The following is a 19,792-nucleotide window of genomic DNA, read 5'->3' as shown; positions in this document are numbered from 1 at the left end:
TGATGACCTCAAAGTCCAGGGGCAAAGTGCCAATGAGGATCTGGAGGGCTGGGGTTCTCACAGTGTATCACACCCTGGAGATTGTAACATGGTTCTTTGGATACTCTGCAGCTTGTTGAAATTTCATGCCAGGGTGGCTCTGTGTCATCAAGCCCCAGCACCATAACAAATTACTGACAAGAAAACAGCTTTATAAAGCAGTGTGATGTTTTCCCTTTGAGACCCCAATCAGTGTGTGTAATACATTTGATTAGTGCAGTATACTTCCTGACGTCTTTGCTGAGGTGGTTGAGATGAGCAAGGAAGTTAAATTTGCAGTCAGGATGATACCCAGATATTTGAGCTCAGGGAGTCTTATCGAAGCTGTTCTAATTTTGAGGGATGGGGTCTCCTAGGGGTCAAGGTTGCCTTTGAGGACAATCATTTTCATCTTTTCAATAAACATTGTGAGTTTGTTGTGCACAGTCCAAGAACATCAACCAAGCCTAAACCCATAGCAAGACACTCACGAGCACAATAGACCACAAAAATGGTTTCAAGTACAGATCCCTCAGGGAAACCTCTGATGACTTTTTGGTAACAGATATGGTTCTTTCATAAAGTTGCGGAGACAAGGGAAGAGAAGAGATTAGTATTAGTAATGGCCGCATGGTGCAAGAAAGCCTATGGCTTATGCTGCACCAGCCAAAAAAAAAAAAAAAAAAAAAAAATCCGAACAAAACAATGATAAAAAAATAAAAATAAATAAATAATAATAATTAATAAAAAAAAAGGAAATTAAACCTATCATTCTATGCGCTTCCCTTACACGAAAGTACTACCCAGATGACCTTTGAATTTCCCCAAACTGTCGGCCTCTACCACCCATGAAGGCAACTTATTCCAGTAATTTATAACTTGCTGGCTAAAATAAAACTTCCTGCAGTCCAATCTAAACATTTCCCCCCGTAACTTGAATTTATGTCCCCTAGTTCTAGCATCATTTATAATCTTGAAAATTTCGGCCTCATTCATTTTACTGATGCCTCTCAGAGCCTTAAACACCTCAATCAAATCTCCCCTGAGGTGTCTAGTTTCCAAGCTCTGCAACCCACGTATTCGAAGTCTTTCTTCATAAGGACACCCTTTTGCCGATCTCACCAGGCGAATTACCCGTCTTTGCACCCTTTCAAGAAGCTCGATGTCTTTCTTTAGGTGCGGTCTCCATACTTGAACACAGTATTCCAAGTGTGGTCTAACATAAGCCTTATATAATGGGATTATCACATCCCCATCTCTACTTGCAAAAGTTCGATAGATCATCGATAGGACACCATGGGCCTTCCTTGCAACCTGTTTACAATGCTCAGAGAATTTCATGTCTGACCGTATCGTAACACCCAAGTCCCTTTCCTCCAGTACTGGGTTTAGTTGAACTCCACCAAGTGAATAAGTTATTTTGGGATTACTGTTTCCCAGGTGTAATACCTTACACTTTGTTGGATTAAAGCATAGCTGCCATTTTTCTGACCATTCCTGAAGTCTATCTAGGTCTCTCTGAAGAAGCTCAGCCTGACAGTGATCATTAACTACTCTACCAATTTTAACGTCATCTGCAAATTTAGACATCACGCCCTCTATCCCTTCATCAATGTCGTTTATGAAAATTAAAAACAACAGTGGTCCTAATACTGATCCTTGGGGAACCCCACTTCTTACATCAACCCAATCTGAGGAATAGCCATTTATCACAACCCTCCCTCTGCCTCCTGCCCTGAAGCCATCCTTCTATCCATCTAAGGATTTTCCCAGTGATTCCAACCTGTTCCAGCTTATAAAGCAACCGCTCATGTGGGACTGAGTCAAAAGCTTTGTTGAAATCTAAATAAACAATGTCGAAATTGTTCCCTAAATCCAGCTCGTGAGTGACCCTTTCGAAATAGCGAACCAGATTTTTTAAACATGATTTTCCCTTTACAAAACCATGCTGAGTATCCTTGAGAATTTCAATTCGATCCAAATGATCCTGAATTCCACCCTTGATCATTGCCTCCATGATTTTCCCTACTACTGAAGTCAGACTGACAGGTCGATAATTTCCAACTTCACTTTTAGAGCCACCCTTATGTATGGGAGATACATTTGCACTTTTCCAATCCAAGGGAATCTCCCCAGAGTCTAGTGATGCTCGCATAATTAGCCTCAATGGTTCAATGCACTCGCTTGCCGCCTCCCTTAAGATTATAGGGTATATTCCATCAACTTCAGGAGCCTTACTGGTCTGTAGGCTCGAAAGTTTTTTCATTAAATAATCTTGCGAAATTTCAATATCATTAATTACATATTTTTTAACTTCGCTCCCACAATTTCCCATTGCCACAAAAGGTTTTTCATTTGTAAATATCGATGCAAAATAACTGTTGAGTTCATCTGCAACGGCAACTGGTGTATTTAATAATATTGCCTTTCCCTTACGTAAAGGTCCGATCTGGTTTGTCCTGCTCTTCTAGGCATTTATATATGTGAAGAATTCTTTATCCCCCCCCCCTCTTTGCTCTGTTTGCTAGTGATTTCTCATAAACTGCCTTTGCCTGTCGAACCTTTTCTGTGGCTCTATTACACATCACCTTGTAGCTGTTATAGGCTTCAGTACTTTTTATTGCTCTGTAACCTTTCCATGCCACCTTTTCTGCTCAAGTAATGTGGCAACTTCACTATTCATCCAACTTGGAACCCTCCTCATGGAGTATTTTTTTTTTTTTAATGGTATATACGCATTCAAGGCATCTGTGATTAATGTTTTAAAAGCGTACCACAGTTCAAATGTGTTCATTTTCTGCACGATATCTACCCAGTTAATAGAGGCCATGTAGTACCTTAAACCATCGTAATTTCCTTTTCTGAAATTAAAACCCATTCCTTTGCTTTTTAATTCTGCCACGTCTCTTGTCATCATCCACCGTAGAACTCCGTGATCACTTCCTGCTACTGGTTCCTCTACTGTCAGCCCTGTTATATCATCTGATTCATGTGTGATGATGAGGTCTAGGATATTCTTTTCTCTAGTACTTTCCCTGACATGTTGATACAAATAACAGTCATCTAGTTGATTTAAAAATTTTATTCCCCATGTCGAGTTTCCTTCCCATTTACTCCAATCAATTAGAGGGCAAATTGAAATCACCCATAATAAGGCATTGACACTTACTTGCACATTCCAATTGCATGTAGAGGCTTTTGTCATAATCTTCACAATCACCTGGTCTGTAGATTACTCCTACTCGCATTATACGTTTGTTTCCAACTATCTCACACCATTAGCATTAGTAGAGGCATTTGATGCAAGAAAGCAAGCTTATGCAGCATCAGCCAAAAAAAAAAATAAATAAATAAAAAATAACCACTTCCACTTCACCCCTCTGTTCATTCGAAATACCTGTCCAGCTGAGCCTTAAACTTATTTAGGCTATCAACTTCCACGACAAGGGATGGAAGTCTGTTCCACCAACCAACCACCCGCTGGCTAAAGGCAAATTTCTTCACGTCTATCCTACATCTGTCTTTCCTCAATTTGAATTTATGCCCTCTCAGGTGATTATTCTGAGCAAGAGGAAGAATCCCATCAGCATTTAGCATGCTCAAACCATTCGAGGCTTTATACACCTCTATCAGATCACCTAGCTGGTGCCTAGTCTCCAGACACTGTAATTTGCAAAACTTAAGCCTTTCTTCGTAAGAGCACCCCTTTGTTCCATTCACTAATCTTGTTGTCTTGGTGCCCTTCTCTGTACTCGTTCCGGCATCTCTACATCCTTCTTGAAATGAGGCCTCCAGACCTGTATACAGTACTCTAGGTGTGGCCTGACCATTGCCTTATACAAGGGAATAATCACCTCCTTATCCCTGCTAGAAAAATTCCTATATATCATCGACAATACACCATGAGCTACTCTTGCAGCCCGTCTGCACTGCTCAGAGAACTTCATATCTCCCTGCACAACCACCCCCAGGTCCCTTTCATTCTCAACCACTGTCAGTGTAGTACCACAGTGTTGATACGTTGCTCTGGGGTTGCTGTTTCCCGTATGTAGTACTTTACATTTGTCAATGTTAAACTTCATTTGCCACCTCTCAGCCCATCTGCTCAACCTTTCCAGATCCTGTTGCAGTAGCGTAGTGTCCTTGACAACCCTGCCAACCTTCGTATCGTCTGCAAACTTGGACATTAAGCTTGATATACCATCATCAATATCATTTATAAATGCAGAAAACAATAATGGACCCAATACTGAACCCTGAGGGACTCCACTAATAACATTAGTCGACGAGCAGTGTCCATTGATTACCACTCTCTGTCTTCTCCCATACAGACTCTATACTAGCATGTGAAATGTCTGAATCCGGGAAAGCTATCGTTGCACTCAGGCTGCTTCTGATAAGAAGCATTACCTCACCACCCCTTCTATCTATCCTATCCTTCTTAAATACATTATACAAGCCGTACTTAAACTCATCATCCCCAATTTCCGGGTGGCACCACGTCTCTGTAAGCCCTATTATGTCCACGTTACTTGTTTTAACCAGTGGTTCGAATTCGCTCATTTTATTGACGACACTTCTAACGTTACTGTATAAACAATTAAGATTTACTGTTCTTGTATATTTAACAACCCTAACACAACCCTTGAAGTTTTTTAGGCTCTCTTCCCTGATATTAGCTACCCGCTCACGTGAAACGTTTCTGCCCCCAGAACATCTAGTCCTGTTGGGGTAACAGATGAGAACTCTTAAGGTATGTGCAAGAGTTACTTTGACCAATATTATCAGATAAACGCGTGTCAGTATTACCCACATCCCCCCTAACTAGCAGTTTCCCCTGAACCTTTATGGTATCCTCAATAATACTTCCAAAAACGTTTGCACCACCTTTGTTTAAGTGTATCCCGTCTCTACAAAACAAATTCCTTCTACCTACAAGTGTGGGCCATGCTGATAGAAATTTCCCCCCCTAAAGCCTTGCAGATTTCTTCAAGTCTTGTGTTAATCCACAAGGCTCTTAACATATAATCCCTCCTATCGTGTCTGAGCAGAATTGCAGACACATAGACATTATGGCCTAGCTTGTGACATTTCCTCAGCATGGTCCTGTATTTTTCCAACAAATCATCAGATCATGTACGTTTAATATCATTAGTCCCCACATGAATAATAATATTCTCTTTACCCCCTTTAAAATCTGACAATCTGTTGGTGACATCATCAATAGTTGCTCCCTGCAGACATACCCTGGTTCTGCTCCACCTATCCTTATTACAAAAAATATTCCCCGTTTCCCTGACAATGGAGTCTCCTAATAAAACAATGTCCTTTTTAACCAGAGTAGTTTTCACTTGGTTTTTCTATTTTGAGGCTCGAATCGGGTGTGCATCACTTGGTAAATTGCTGGAGTCTTGAGTCCCTGATGAGCTCCCAGATGCATTAATCTCAAGGGCAAGCACCCATTTTTTCAGGTACTCAAATTGTTCCATCAGTGCACCAAATTGTAATTTAAGATCAGTGCACTCCTTACATCGATCACAAAGAAAAGAATCCCCAAGTGAGGTAGGATTAGTCACCCGGTTGACCTTGGAAAACATGCCACAGGTTCCACAACGGATTAAATCATTACTCACCCGTAAATCGCCATCGGCTATTTCCGAGTGAGTCACGATACCCTGTGACGTGTTTAAGGCAGATCTCGTAACTTCCATTATAAAATTAAATAAATATCAATGAAAGTTAACTTTAAAAAATTATATCTATAATATTATTAAAATCAAACTGTTACAGGAAAACCTATAACAAAATAATCCAACAATATCTAAATAAATCAAATATTTAAAAGCACTATCCAAAAGTAAACCACTTAACTGAGGAGCTCTGACTAAGTGCGTCCTCTCACCTCGAATGCCAACACTGAACTCAACTGGTTAGCAGGAAGTTGGGCTTGATGGAGATGTCTAAATATATTTGGCTGCCAGAGGTGGTCGAAGGCCCACAGAATTCTATAGAGCAGAGGTTCCCAACCTTTATAAGCCTGCATTCCTGTCAACCACATTGGTATCTTATGATGTACCCGTTTGTTAATTAATGAGTACATAAGTCTACTTTGAAAAGTCACCTAAATAATTAGGTAAGCAAAACCAAGCTATTCTACTGAAAACAGAAAAACATTTATTAATTAAGAAAATACAATTTATTAATGAGGTTTTTATATTTTCACATAATATGTGGTCTAAACATTTTTCTCTTTACTTGAATTTTGTTTGTTTCTGTTTTGAATTTTGAATCTGTTTCGGTTTTACTAGTGAATGGATATCTGGATTGATTAGTGTTAGTTTCGGTCGAAGATTTGATTCAGTATTCATTGAAGTTTTTCTTTTATTTTTCATTGCTGAAAATCCAGCCTCACACAAGTAAGTCGAATTAAATGGAATTAAAACTTTCAATGCCTGCTCAGAAAGTAGGAGATATTCTTGGCAGATAGATAGCCAAAATTTTGTTAAGTTTGAACTCTTAAACTTCAACATTAAGCCCCTGTCAGACACTAAATCTATGAATGATTCCTTGTACATCACACCTTCTGAGATCGCATTCTCGAATGTAAAAGGGTTCCAAATCCAATTCTGTGCTGTAAAGTCTTCCTGGAAATATTTTTCAAAACTTGTGTGCAAATATTTTATATATTTGTGGATGTCGTCAGTCACATTTTTGGTCATAGATATGTTATTTTCTTGGATAAAATCATGAAGTGGAGATAACATGCTCATATTGTTTTTTAATACCTGTTCTTCTATTAGTTTTAATTTTCTTTTAAAAGCATTAATTTTATCACTGGAATTAAACACTGTACTAGTTGTTCCTTGCAAACTCAGATTCGTCATTCAGTTGGGAAAAAAATATCTACTAAATAAGCTAGTCTGCATAATCACTCTTCATTCAAGAAATTATTTTTGGGATCTTCTGATTGAAGAAAATTATATACTTCGGAACGCAACTTGAAAAGATGATGAAGCACCTTTCCTCGAGAAAGCCACCTCACTTCTGTGTGGAGTAACAGTTTTTTATGAGCACTCCCCATTTCATTGCAAAGAATGTTGAATCGGGAATTAAGAGCTCGATTTTATAAAATTCACTTCTTTACTACTTCATCAAGAACCTTTTTTTGATTAAATGGCATAATTCTCGCAGCTAAAGCTTCACAATGAATTATACAGTGCACAGACTTGCATATCGGTGCCACTGTCTTAATTTTGGTAACTGCACCATATAGCTTTCCAACCATTGCACGTGCTCCATCCATGCAAATTCCAACACATTTTATCCATTTTGTCATTTCTCTTACAGTAATCATTAATTATATTAAATATTTCATTGGATGTTGCTGTTCCACATATTGGTTTGCAAAATAGTATGTCTTCCTGCATTTCATTTTTGTGCTCAAATCGAACATAAACCAACAATTGGGCCAAATTTGAGATATCTGTGCCCTGATGAATCTGCAGGGAATAAAACGAGCTCTTTCTTAATCTTTCGAGTAGAATGGCTTCTATTTGAGATGAAGCCATTCTACTCGGCGTTTTACCGTATTATTCGATAACGAAACATTATAAATTTTTTTTAGCTGCTTTTTCTTCCAAGATACATTATACAATATCTTTGGTTGTTGGTAATATGAATGTCTCTCTAGTAGTGCGAGCTTTTTTGCACTTAGCAATACATAAACTCGCTAAATATGATGCTTTCACTACATTGGAATTAACATTAGTGAAGGAAGATACAACCGTTTTCTGAGCACATAGTTCAGTTATATTAGTATTAGTAATGGCTGCATGGTGCAAGAAAGCCTATGGCTTATGCTGCACCAGCATATTTCTATGAAAGAATTCATGAAGGTTGTCTTTTAAATTTGGGTGTTTTGTCGTTAAGTGTTTTTGAAGAAATGAAGGTTTCAAACTTGAATTGGATAGACATTCGCAACAAACAAATAACTGTGGAATTGGTTCTGCTTCTGTGCCTGATTTAATACAGAAGCCACAATTAAATACTCACTCACGCCTGTGAGCTGCAGGTTGAATTTCTACTGCCAGAGGTGGGTCCTTGCTGAAATTGCTAGATCTATCACTAGAGTTACTACCAGTCTGCTGTTCCAAAAACCTCTTCATTTTCAGGGTTCTACAAAAAAAAATAAATATAAAAAGAGATTGTTGAAAAAACCAACTATGGACCCACCTCTGGCAGTAGAAATTCAACCTGTAGCTCACAGGAGTGAGTATTTTATTAAGAATTATTTGTGGTAAAAAATGGCATTAAAGGATATTTTTGTGATTTAATACTACTGATAACTTATAAGCTAACGATAAAAGTAAAAGGAAAATTAGTTGTTGAAAATTGTCGTGTCAACTACTTAAATATCTACTAAACAGAATTTTAAAACTTGCATTTTGAACACTTACATTTTACTTGAACTGTGGTATTAATTAGTATTAGTTATTGTTGATTGGAATATCAAAACTATATAATAATTTAGCAGTTGTCATAATTTCTATTGATATAAATTTCAAATTGCCTGTGAAATCACTACAACTGCAAACACTACTTTTAATGTTCACTAACACCAACCTATGAAGAAAGACTGACCATATAAAATAAGAAGAAAAAAGAGGGGAAGTAAAGAGATAAAGTTCTATGAATTAAGAAGTACAAGAAAAAAAAAGAGATATATTTTCCAAGAAGAAAGACTGAAATACTCACATAGATACGAACTGTGAAAAATAAAAAGAAAATTTGGCTTTAGTAAGATTAACATTTAAAAAATTTACTCTCCCATGAGGGAAATTGCAGGCAGTTTCATTCACAGCCTGCTTCCCGGTAGCTCACTTCTTGTGTACCAGTACTGGTTCACATACTGGTGGTTAGGAACCTCTGTTATAGAAATTGCTAAGAGGTATTTTTCTTCAGTGGTGGAAACAGTATGGAGGAGATGGGTGATGGCATCGGTTGTATTGCTGCCAGCCTTGAAGCCATACTGCTTATGTGAGTCAAGGTTCTTGGAAATGGTGAGCTGACAGATGAGGTAAAAGAAGATGCTCAAAGTTTCCCAAAGGCAGAGAGAAGTAATGGGACAATAGGATTTAGGTAGTTAGTTGTAAAGATTTATTCTGGCTCTTGAAGATCAAGTGGACATTTGCATTTTTTCATGGTGCTGGGAAAGCACCTTCTTGTAGACACTTAATTGTATAATGAGAGGAAGTAATTTGGGCAGATGACAGCAACTTTCTTTAAAATCTTAACCTCTGCCAACCTGGTCCAGGGCACTTTTCATCACTCATCTTGGTCAAGGCCTTTTTAAGCTCTTCCATAGAGGAAATACTGAAATACTCACATAGATACGCACTGTGAAAAATAAAAAGAAAATTTGGCTTTAGTAAGATTGACATTTAAAAATGGGCTTGGTGGGGTTATTCATATATAGATGATTGTCTGTACAGAAATCTGTTGTTCACGGATGAAAAATTTTTTGGATCAACTGTCCACTTACTGCTCGATTTCACCCTTCCCCAGTTTGCATAACTAAGCTTACACTCGTATACTGATCCCACAGTAAAGAGCTACTTCATTTATGACTTATTTTTGGATTCCTTGGACCCTGAGAGTTCAGAAGCTAAGCTTAATCTGAACTTAGCAAATTAGCTGGAAATTCCACAAAGAAATGAGCACAGATTCAGTCACTGGCAGTCATAATCTGCAGCCTAAAGCGTGCCATACTTGCACAAACAATAAAGTAAATATGCAAATCAGCTCAGAGGATGAAGAAATTCCTCAAGCTTCTGCTTCATAAAAGAAGCAAAATATGAAAACCTGAACTATCACTGAGTCTCCAAAACCTGAGGAAAATACTCAGGATTCTGATGAAATCAATATAGAGGACATAGATACTTCCTCCCAGGCAGCTGGCACTACCCTGGGTAAAATTATCATGACCAGGCTCAGACTTGAGCACTTGATAACAAAGAAATCTTGCAGGGTCATAGCTACAACTAGAGAAAAGATAATCTAGTATTGGACAATACTAGAACATGCAGTGACTGACATGCACATAGAAAATCAAATTTTGAGAACAAAATTAGACACAAAAGAGACAGAAATTGAAATGCAGAAGCAACAAACTCAATCTTATACACAAGCATTAAAAAACAAAAAGATTCCCAGCAAATGTAGGAAGCAAGAAACTCCACCTAAACAGGACAAAGATGAAAACGTGGTCATCTTAAGACCTTCTGAAGGCTCCAAACAGTAGCCTTCAGACAGCCTTCATGTAGCATACTGTTATTAGTGTCATTAACCACCCTGCCAACCCTCGTATCATCTGCAAACTTAGACATTAAGTCTGATATACCATTGTCAATATTATTATTATTATTAGCCATATGGTGCAAGGAAGCCTGAGGCTTATGCTGCACCAGCCAAAAAAAATTTCTGAGTTACCCTGTGTGTGTGTGTGTGTGTGTGAGAGAGAGAGAGAGAAAGAAGTAGAAGGAAATCACCAAGAAAGAGAAGAATGATGATATCCAGCTGAGGACCCTGGGTGTGCCAAGCCCATACTCACCAGATGTGAGCCCCTGGGGTTTTAATAAATACAGAAAACAACAATGGACTGAACACTGAACCCTGCAAGACTCCACTAATAACATTAGTTCATGAAGAGCAGTGTCCATTGATTACCACTCTGTCTTCTCCCACTCAACTATCCTTTTATCTATAGCATTAGCATTAGTAGAGGCATATGATGCAAGAAAGCAAGCTTATGCAGCATCAGCCAAAAAAAAACTTCTACTTCACCCCTCTGTTCGTTCGAAATGCCTATCCAGCTGAGCCTTAATTTTATTTAGGCTATCAACTTCCACAACAAGGGATGGAAGTCTGTTCCACCAACCAACTACCCGCTGGCTAAAGGCAAATTTCCGCACATCTATTCTACATCTGTCTTTCCTCAATTTGAATTTATGCCCTCTCAGGTGATTATTCTAAGCATAGCAGCAGTTTGCCTCCAATGCCGCCTTGCCCCAATTTGTACAGCAGTCTTCCATGTGCAACAGTATCAAAAGCCTTCCTGAGATCCAAGTATATGATATCAAAATTATTCTTTGCATCCGGTTCCTTTGTGACCACATCATAGTATCCAATCAAATTGGTCAGACAAGACTTCCCCTTAACAAACCCATGTTGTGTCTGAAATATAACTGAAGTTTTGTCTAGATGATCCTGCAGTGCTTCTTTAACTAGTGCCTCCATTACTTTCCCTGGAACAGAAGTTAAACTAACAGGTCTGTAATTACCTGTCTCCCCCCTTTGATCCTCTTTTGTGGATTGGGGTCACATTTGCACATCTCCAGTCCATGGGTACCTTCCCGAGTCCAGGGAAGCTCTTATAATTATGGCTAACGGTTTGCTTACTACCTTGCTGCCTCCTTTAATATAACTGGATAGATTCCATCCATCCCGGGTGCCTTTCTTATGTTTATCTTCAACAATTCTCCTCCACTTTACTCTCTGTTATTACAAAGTCATTTAGCTCCCTGCAGGAGTTTACTAAACTTCTGTCCTACCCTTCCTTACATAATTCCTCATGTATGAATGTAGATGCAAAATACTTATTGTTTGTCAGCTATCTGAGCAGGATCATCAACAGTTAAACTATCAATATCAAGTGGACCAATCTGATTCATCCCCTTCCCTCTAGAGTTTACATAAGTAAAGAACCCTTGTGACTTGATTACAGACCAGCTTATATCTACCATAGGCTTTACTGTCACAACTTAATTTATATGTATCCCTTGCATTTTTCTTTTCTGCCACATGTCTTGTTAGTTCATCTGACATCCATTTAGGCCTTAACCTTGAACAATATTTCTTAATTGGTATGGAAAGCCTAGTAGCGTCTACAATTACATCCTTGAATGCTTTTCATTTAGAATTTGCTATTGGTAACATCATCAGTTGATCCCACTGTATAGAATTTAAAAACTGTCTCAGACCACCATAGTCACCTTTACGAAAGCAAAAACCTTTCTCTTTATCCCTGATGTTAGTTACCTCTGTGTAAATCCGACATCAGCACACTCTGATCACTGCCACATCATCGTTATCATCAGCCATTTTCCATCCACTGCAGGATGAAGGCCTCTTCAGCAAATTTCCAGTACCTTCTGTTTTGTGTAATGGCCATCCATTTCTTACCCACAGACTCATGAATTTCATCTGTCCATCTCCATCATTGTCTTCCAGGTTTTCTTCTAGCTTCTCTTGGGTACCATTCTGTTATTTTCTTAGTCCATCTGTCATCATCTCTTCTAGCTATGTGTCCTGCCCAAGACCATTTTAGTTCATTAGTTTTGATAACAATGTTCTTTACTTGAGTTTGCTGCCTAATCCATGTGTTTCTCTTCTTATCCAATAGTCTGATTCCTAATATAATTAGTTTCATTCTTTGCTGTGTAGTTCTGAGCTTCTGTTCCATTCTTTTGGTGAGTGCCCAAGTTTCACTTCAATAAGTCATGGTGGGGGAGTATACATTGGTTCATTATTTTACATTTTCGAGAAACTGGGATATTTCTCCTCAGTATGTGACTATTTTTCCTGAATGCTATCCATGCAAATTTTATTTTTCTCTTGACTTGCAGCCATTTATCATTCTTACAGTTAATGACTTCTCCCAGATAAGTATATGAATCCACCTTTCAATCATTATAACCCTTTCTGTGGCATACTTGTTCATCATTACTTTTGTTTTAGCCATATTCATCTTTAGTCTGAAATCCTTACTAACTCTGCGTAACTGATTAAGATTTTTCTCTAATTCTTTGGTATCATGGCTTATGATCGCAATGTTATCTGCAAATCGTAAATGGTTTAGATACTCTCCATTCACTTTGACTCCTTTCTGTGACCAGTCTAATCTTCTGAAAGCTTCCTCAAGGGTAGCAGTAAACAACATTCTGATATATTGTGTCTCTTTGTCGAACTCCTTTCTCAATTTTAAATTTGTTACTGTCTTTCCTGTGTCCGAAAAACGTTGCCTTTTTGCTGTATGGAATCAAATGCTTTTTCATAATCCACAAATGCCAGGCATAATACTGTTTTATATTGATTTGCTTTTTCCATGAGCTGCAATATTACATGAAGGTGATCCATAGTTGAGAATCTTGTTCTAAAGCCAGCTTGCTCTTTTGGTTGATTCTTGTTAAGTATTCTTTCTAATCTGTTAGTAATGACCCTTGTGAACAACTTGTAGATGTGGGATAACAAGCTAATTGGTCTATAATTTCCAATTTCTGATTTATCTCCTTTCTTATGCAGCAAAATTATGATTGCATTATTCCACTCCTTAGACATCATACCTTTTCTGATGCATTTCATGGAAAGTCTCACCAGTTTCTGTGTCACGTCTCTTCCTCCAAATTTTAACAACTTTACAGTAACTTCATCTTCACCCAGGGCTTTCTGATTCTTCATTTTCTTCAACACTTGTTCTGCCTCATCAGGAAGGATATCAGGTATGTGTTACTAATTTGTGATCCATCTTCCCCACTGATGGCATCATTCCCTCACTCCTCGTTTAATTCTCTATAGTAGTCTTCTGCTATTTGAATTATGCCTTCTTTGCTATTTGTAAGTACACCATCGCTATTCTTCAGTTTCAGTATCATTTGTTTTTCTGTATTCCTGCTGATGGCTGCTGATTTAAGACCTTTGTTTTCCCTTAATGCTTGTTCTAATTTTCTTGTGTTTAAATCTTCTTATGTCCTCTCCGGGTCTCTTTCTAATGGCTTTGCATAACTCTGTATACGGAAAAGGTGTAATGTCTCGTTTAAAATATTTTGTTAATTTGACTATGATAAATTTAGGGATTCCTTATGTACTGTTACTTGAAGACTTAATATAAATTAGCATAAAGCTTAATATACTGTACTCACCTTGCCTCGCCTCGCCTCATCACACCTAAACAGATTATACGAGGTGAGTACTGTATATTAAGCTTTATGCTAATTTATATTAAATCTTCACGTAACAGTACATAAGAAATCCCTAAAATTATCAGTCAAATGAATAAAATATTTTAAATGAGATATTACACTTCTTCCGTACATCTTATCTTCTTTCAGTCTCGTTCATTTCCCAGATGCTTTCAGACATGGAGAACAAGAAATTTTATTACACCAAACTACTCATTAAGTATTTTTAAGCAAACTGCACATTTTATTCCTGAAGAAATGCCTGACAGAGGACATAGTTCCGAAGTTTGTCCGAATTTGCAGCAAGAGCACCTGTAAAAAGTATCCACAGATCATTCAACAAACATCCATTGCAATAGTTAAAACAGAACTACAAAAAAGATTCAGTGAAAAATAGCATCCTTTACATCAGATACATCACCTTAAGTTTGAACTTAAAAGACAGTTACCATCTGCAGCTTGGTCTAAATTCGTTGACATAAACAACATATGCATTCAAGCAACATATAATCATTTAACACAAAAACATTCACAGAAGTGGGATATACGTACAAAAAAAGTCACAAAACACTCGCACAACTTCTGTAGTAAATATCTGCTCACAGTCATTTTTCTCCAATAGTTCTATTCTGTTCAGAATATGGCTTTAAATATGCCATTAGTAATAATAATTATCCCATCAAAGATGCAATAATAGAATTACAGACCAAATTAGACAATCATACCGACAGATATCAAATCAAGTATGAAACCAATATCATTTTCAATTCCCAATTAAATTTTAAGCCCAACATTAGCCAACAACAATTAGTTAATATTCACAAGCTAACAAAACTCTAGTATCATAGTACAGAAAGTGGACAAAGGAGACACTTTTGCAATTATGGACAAAATGCCACACATTCTTTCAGACATCACCACTTATAGGATAGGATAGATGCCACATACAATATCACAAGACTTAAAAACAAATTAGATGGTATATTTAGGAGACTTAGAGCTGACAAACAAATCAACCTACACACTCTTCAACAGATAGGTATCCGTAGTAATGTTCTACCTCATATATTCAGAATTATTAAACTCCACAAACAAGACTATCCGTTAAGGCTGATAGTTTCTTTTAAAAATTCCACTTTCACTAATCTTTCTACGTTCTTTGTTAAAATTATATCACCTCTTACGAGGTTTTCTCAGTTTAGAGTATACAACACTAAACAGGCCCAAGAATGCATAACTTCTGTCTCCATCAGATAGTGATATTTTAGCATCATTTGATGTTGTCTCCTTATACACAAATGTACACATTGAATCCACTTTACAAGCCTTGAGACAGTTACTTATCACCGATAACACTTTAATTAAGTGTAGAAATTTGGATGTGAATAGCATCATAGAACTTACATCGTTCCTATTAAATGCCAAAATTTCTGTTTTCAAAACAAGATTTATGAACAGATATACGGCCTCCCATGGGCCTAGGAATCTCGGCTCCCTTATCCAAAATCTATATAGCCTCAATTGAGGCAAAAATACTCCAACCTTTTCCCTCAGACATCAAGTTATACATGAGATACGCTGATGATATATTACTGATAGGTAGTAAATCAACTATTGATACACTTCTTAACACATTCAATACCATAAAGAAGAGGCTTAAATACACCCTCGAAGTAGAAAGAGAAAATAAAATCAACTTTCTCAACCTTACCATATACAAAACAGGAACAAGGCTAGCCACCAAAATCTATAGAAAAAGCACACATACAGGTAAATTACATTTTTACTCATATCACCCATTAAGCATCAAAAGGGCAGTTCTTTACAATCAAATTCATAATGCCATTAAATACAGTTCCACACATGAATATTTATTTATCGAGTTACAATATCCCACAGAGAGATTCATAGCCAGAAAATACCCACCACAATTAATTAAAGAAACCATTTCCAAAGCAGGATACAGAATTAATAACCCAAATAGTCTTAACCGTGATAAGAAACTAGGAATTCACGTTGTCCTTCCCTTTCATAATCAACATGCTAAATATCTTCGTCAAGTTTTCATGAACATAGATATAACATTGATATTTTCAACATATAACAAATTGGGTTCAATACATATAAAGAAACATACAAGTATTCAACACGCGATTTTAATAACATCATGTACTTAATAAGATGCCAATCAGACTGCACAGCGTGTTACATAGGAAGTACCACTGCAACATTCAGCACTTCCAAGACATCTAATACATGGGCATAATATCACTTCAACAGTTTCAAAACCAATCACACACACACACACACACACACATTGAGAACTCACACAACACATCCATTCCTGTAATCACGATTCATTAATTGACTCAGCAATCACAGTTATCAAATTGAACTCTAATTACAAGATCCTTCAGCATGAAGCCATCGAATGGTTTCGACGTTACACTTCATCAAACGTGTTGAACACTAAACTTCCCATAAACCTGTCCCCCATTTGGAACTTGACAAACATGAAATTTCCACATGTACTGAGCTACATCATGGGAAATAAACCCTCTTTAAATACTTCACGTTCTCTACCACACAATGCTAACTGAAAACAAAAAAATTCGAAAGTTGCCTGTTCACAACTATTAGCTTTTTATCAACTTCATCAGTGTTACACACAGGTTTTTTATATATGACAATCAAGAAATGGATGTGCACTTCCTTTCCTGGGCAAGTATTTTAATTATTTTAATTCTTTTAAATTCAGTGTCATAATTACAACCACGTAACAGTCATGTTCCATTTATAGTATTCAAGTTTCTGATTCACACAACCAGTTTCTTCTTTAATTTACATCACACCTAAACAGATTATACGAGGTGACTACTGTATATTAAGCTTTCCGCTAATTTATATTGTCATGTTCAGGATGGTATCATCATGCACGATATATCTTCTGTTAGTGAGGATGAAGTCAATTTCGTTAGTTGTTAATCCATTTGGGCACTTCCATGTCCATTTTCTGTTCACCCTTTTCTTGAAAAAAGTGTTCATTACTGACATTCCTCAAGATTCTGCAAATTCCACAAGTCTTTCACCTCCTGAGCTGGATATCATCATTCTTCCCCCCCCTCTCTCTCTCTCTCTCTCTCTCTCTCTCTCTCTCTCTCTCTCTCTCACTCTCAGGGTAACTCAAATTTTTTTTTATCTGGTGCAGCATAAGCCTCAGACTTCCTTGCACCATACGGCTAATACTAATAATAACTTTCTTTCACCAATTCCAAAATTTCCTATAGTTCACCTTTCTGCACTGTTTTTTCTCTTTCTAACCTTAGCATTGAAGTCCCCCATAATAATAGTGTAGTGGGTTTTCTGCTTATCTAGAAGACTCTCAATTTCGGTGTAGATTTCTACAACCTCTTCATCATCGTGGCTCGATGTTGGTGCATAAATAATTATAACCTTTAGCTTTTACCACTTAGAAATCCTGAGTAGTAGTCTTGATACCCTTGTTGATGTACTTTTGAATTTCAAAATGTTGTTTTTTTATATCTTTGTGGACCAAGAAGTCAACTCCACCTTCGCTCCTTTCATTGTTTCCATTGCTGTACAGCATATTTCCACTTTATAAACTTATTAGTGATTCATTTCTTCTTCTTGTTTCAGCCAAGCTGCTGATATTCCAATTCACATTTTCTAATTTCTTTTCTGCCACCTAGTGGTTCCTTTTTCTGCAGATTCTGTATTCATGAAGAATCACTACTGATAACCAGATCAAGAGTATAACTCCCTCTAGATGCCTCCTGGACATGCTATAGAAAACAATCATCCAATAAATCCACAAAAGCCTTGCTAGTGTGTGAGTAACCAACTCACAAGTTCTGGTCAATATCTGGGAAATTAAAATCCCCCATTATAAGACAAAGTGATTTACTGGTACACTATTTCTCTGTACAGTTTTTTATTATACACATCAGTGTCATTAGGCTTATTACACACTCCTACTCTCAATTTTGCTTTCCCATTGCTTATGCCACACCAAACTGACTCAACACTGCACTGTCCACCCATATAAACTGGCTGCACTTCCCTAGATTTTGTGTTTTTTAACTAATAGCATAACCCCTCCTCCCTTTTTATCCTGTTTATCCTTCCTTTACATATTGTATACCCTAATTCCAGTTCTGCATTCTTTATATCTGTGTGACACCACATCTCTGATATTCGAACAATATCTGCCTTTGATGTTTTGACCAACACCTCAAATTCATAAAATTTATTTACCAACCTTCTATCATTGGTGTATGTACAAGTATACATGCACCTGTTCCAATTCTTAGCTACCCTAACACAGTCCATGAATTTAGTTGTTCCACAATGACTCCCAGCGGTCTCTGAAATCCCCTGCACATTGTTTTTTTTTTTTTTTTTGCTTCTACTGGAATGAGCAGCAGCAGCCTGGTGCTGCTGCTCATTCCAGTAGAAGCAGTTTTCTGACCCACTGATCCGGACATGATAGCCAACTCTCTCTCCCCCCCACACAGTTGTCATTTATAGAAGCATTCACACAGTACATACACTGACGAAGAACACACAAACATTCTCATACCCCTGAACTTTGAGCTATTCATTCCATGAAATACACACTTTTATACACTAATAATGCAAATTTATAAACATTAATATAGATAAACATGGATATTTCTCTATCAAATGTCAGTATCTAACACACATTTTTCACTGGGTGGGAAACATTCTAATAGACCAGTCTCACTTGGGACACGATAGATTGGGTTAGTCTCTATCAGTACATATCACAATCAGGTAAGAATACTGGTCTAAGTGTGGAGGGGGAGGGTGTTGCAGTCTGGGGAGTCACAAGGTCCTTCCAGTGTCAAAAACTTTTTTTGAGCATACTCAAAGAATGCCAGGTAATGCTTTTCATCAGAAATGAATAGTTGCTCAACTTCACGGTTTATAGGTCCTATCTTGAACTTAAGTCTACATCCGTGGGGATTGTAATTGGTGCAGTCATTAAGGACATGGTGGCCTAATCTTTATCAGCTTCACAGCTACATTTAGGATCCTGGGTGAGGCTCAGTTGGCACAACTTTGTGTTTAGGGAACCCTGCCCTGTTAGCAAAAATGTGGCATACATTCCGGGGGAAAATGGGGGGAGGGAATGGGTAGTTTGGGAGAAGATCTAAGGTTACCTGAGGCAGGAATCCCCTAGTGACTTCCCCTTTAGGTGTCTGTTTCCTTCTATTCTGCCATTGCTGGTATAGTGGGTGATATTTTTTTTCTTTCTTATTAGTGTCAAGGTAATGGTAATCCCTAAGATTGGTCTGTTGAGTCTATAGTTGAGTCCTCTTTTAATTATTTCTACGTCTCGCATGGCACTTCTCCTGCCAAGATCTGGAGAGCAGATGAACTGACAGTGCAGCAAGCTCTTGTGGTGGTTAAGTGGATAATCCCCTTGTTTGTTAAACATCATATAAACAACAACATAAGAGAATAATCCTCTGTATGGAATCTAATTTTCTTTTATTCTTATCTAAAATGACTCTATATTACCATATATCTGCGCCATAGGTAATGGTCAGAATGGACATAGTTTTGATTGTCAAGCAACACTGGGGTTCCCCCATCCCCCAACTCCGGCCAATAGCGCTCCTCCCTGTGCTAGCTAAATTGATGGAGAGACTGCTACTTTCTAGACTCAGCCATTATGTGGCTGTGAACTTAGCTTCAACGACCCAGTTTGGATT

This window comes from Mastigoproctus giganteus, chromosome 1 (genome assembly GCF_048544385.1).
Source record: "Mastigoproctus giganteus isolate SK-2022 chromosome 1, ASM4854438v1, whole genome shotgun sequence".
Taxonomy (NCBI): Eukaryota; Metazoa; Arthropoda; class Arachnida; order Uropygi; family Thelyphonidae; genus Mastigoproctus; species Mastigoproctus giganteus.
This window is presented reverse-complemented; position numbering follows the sequence as displayed.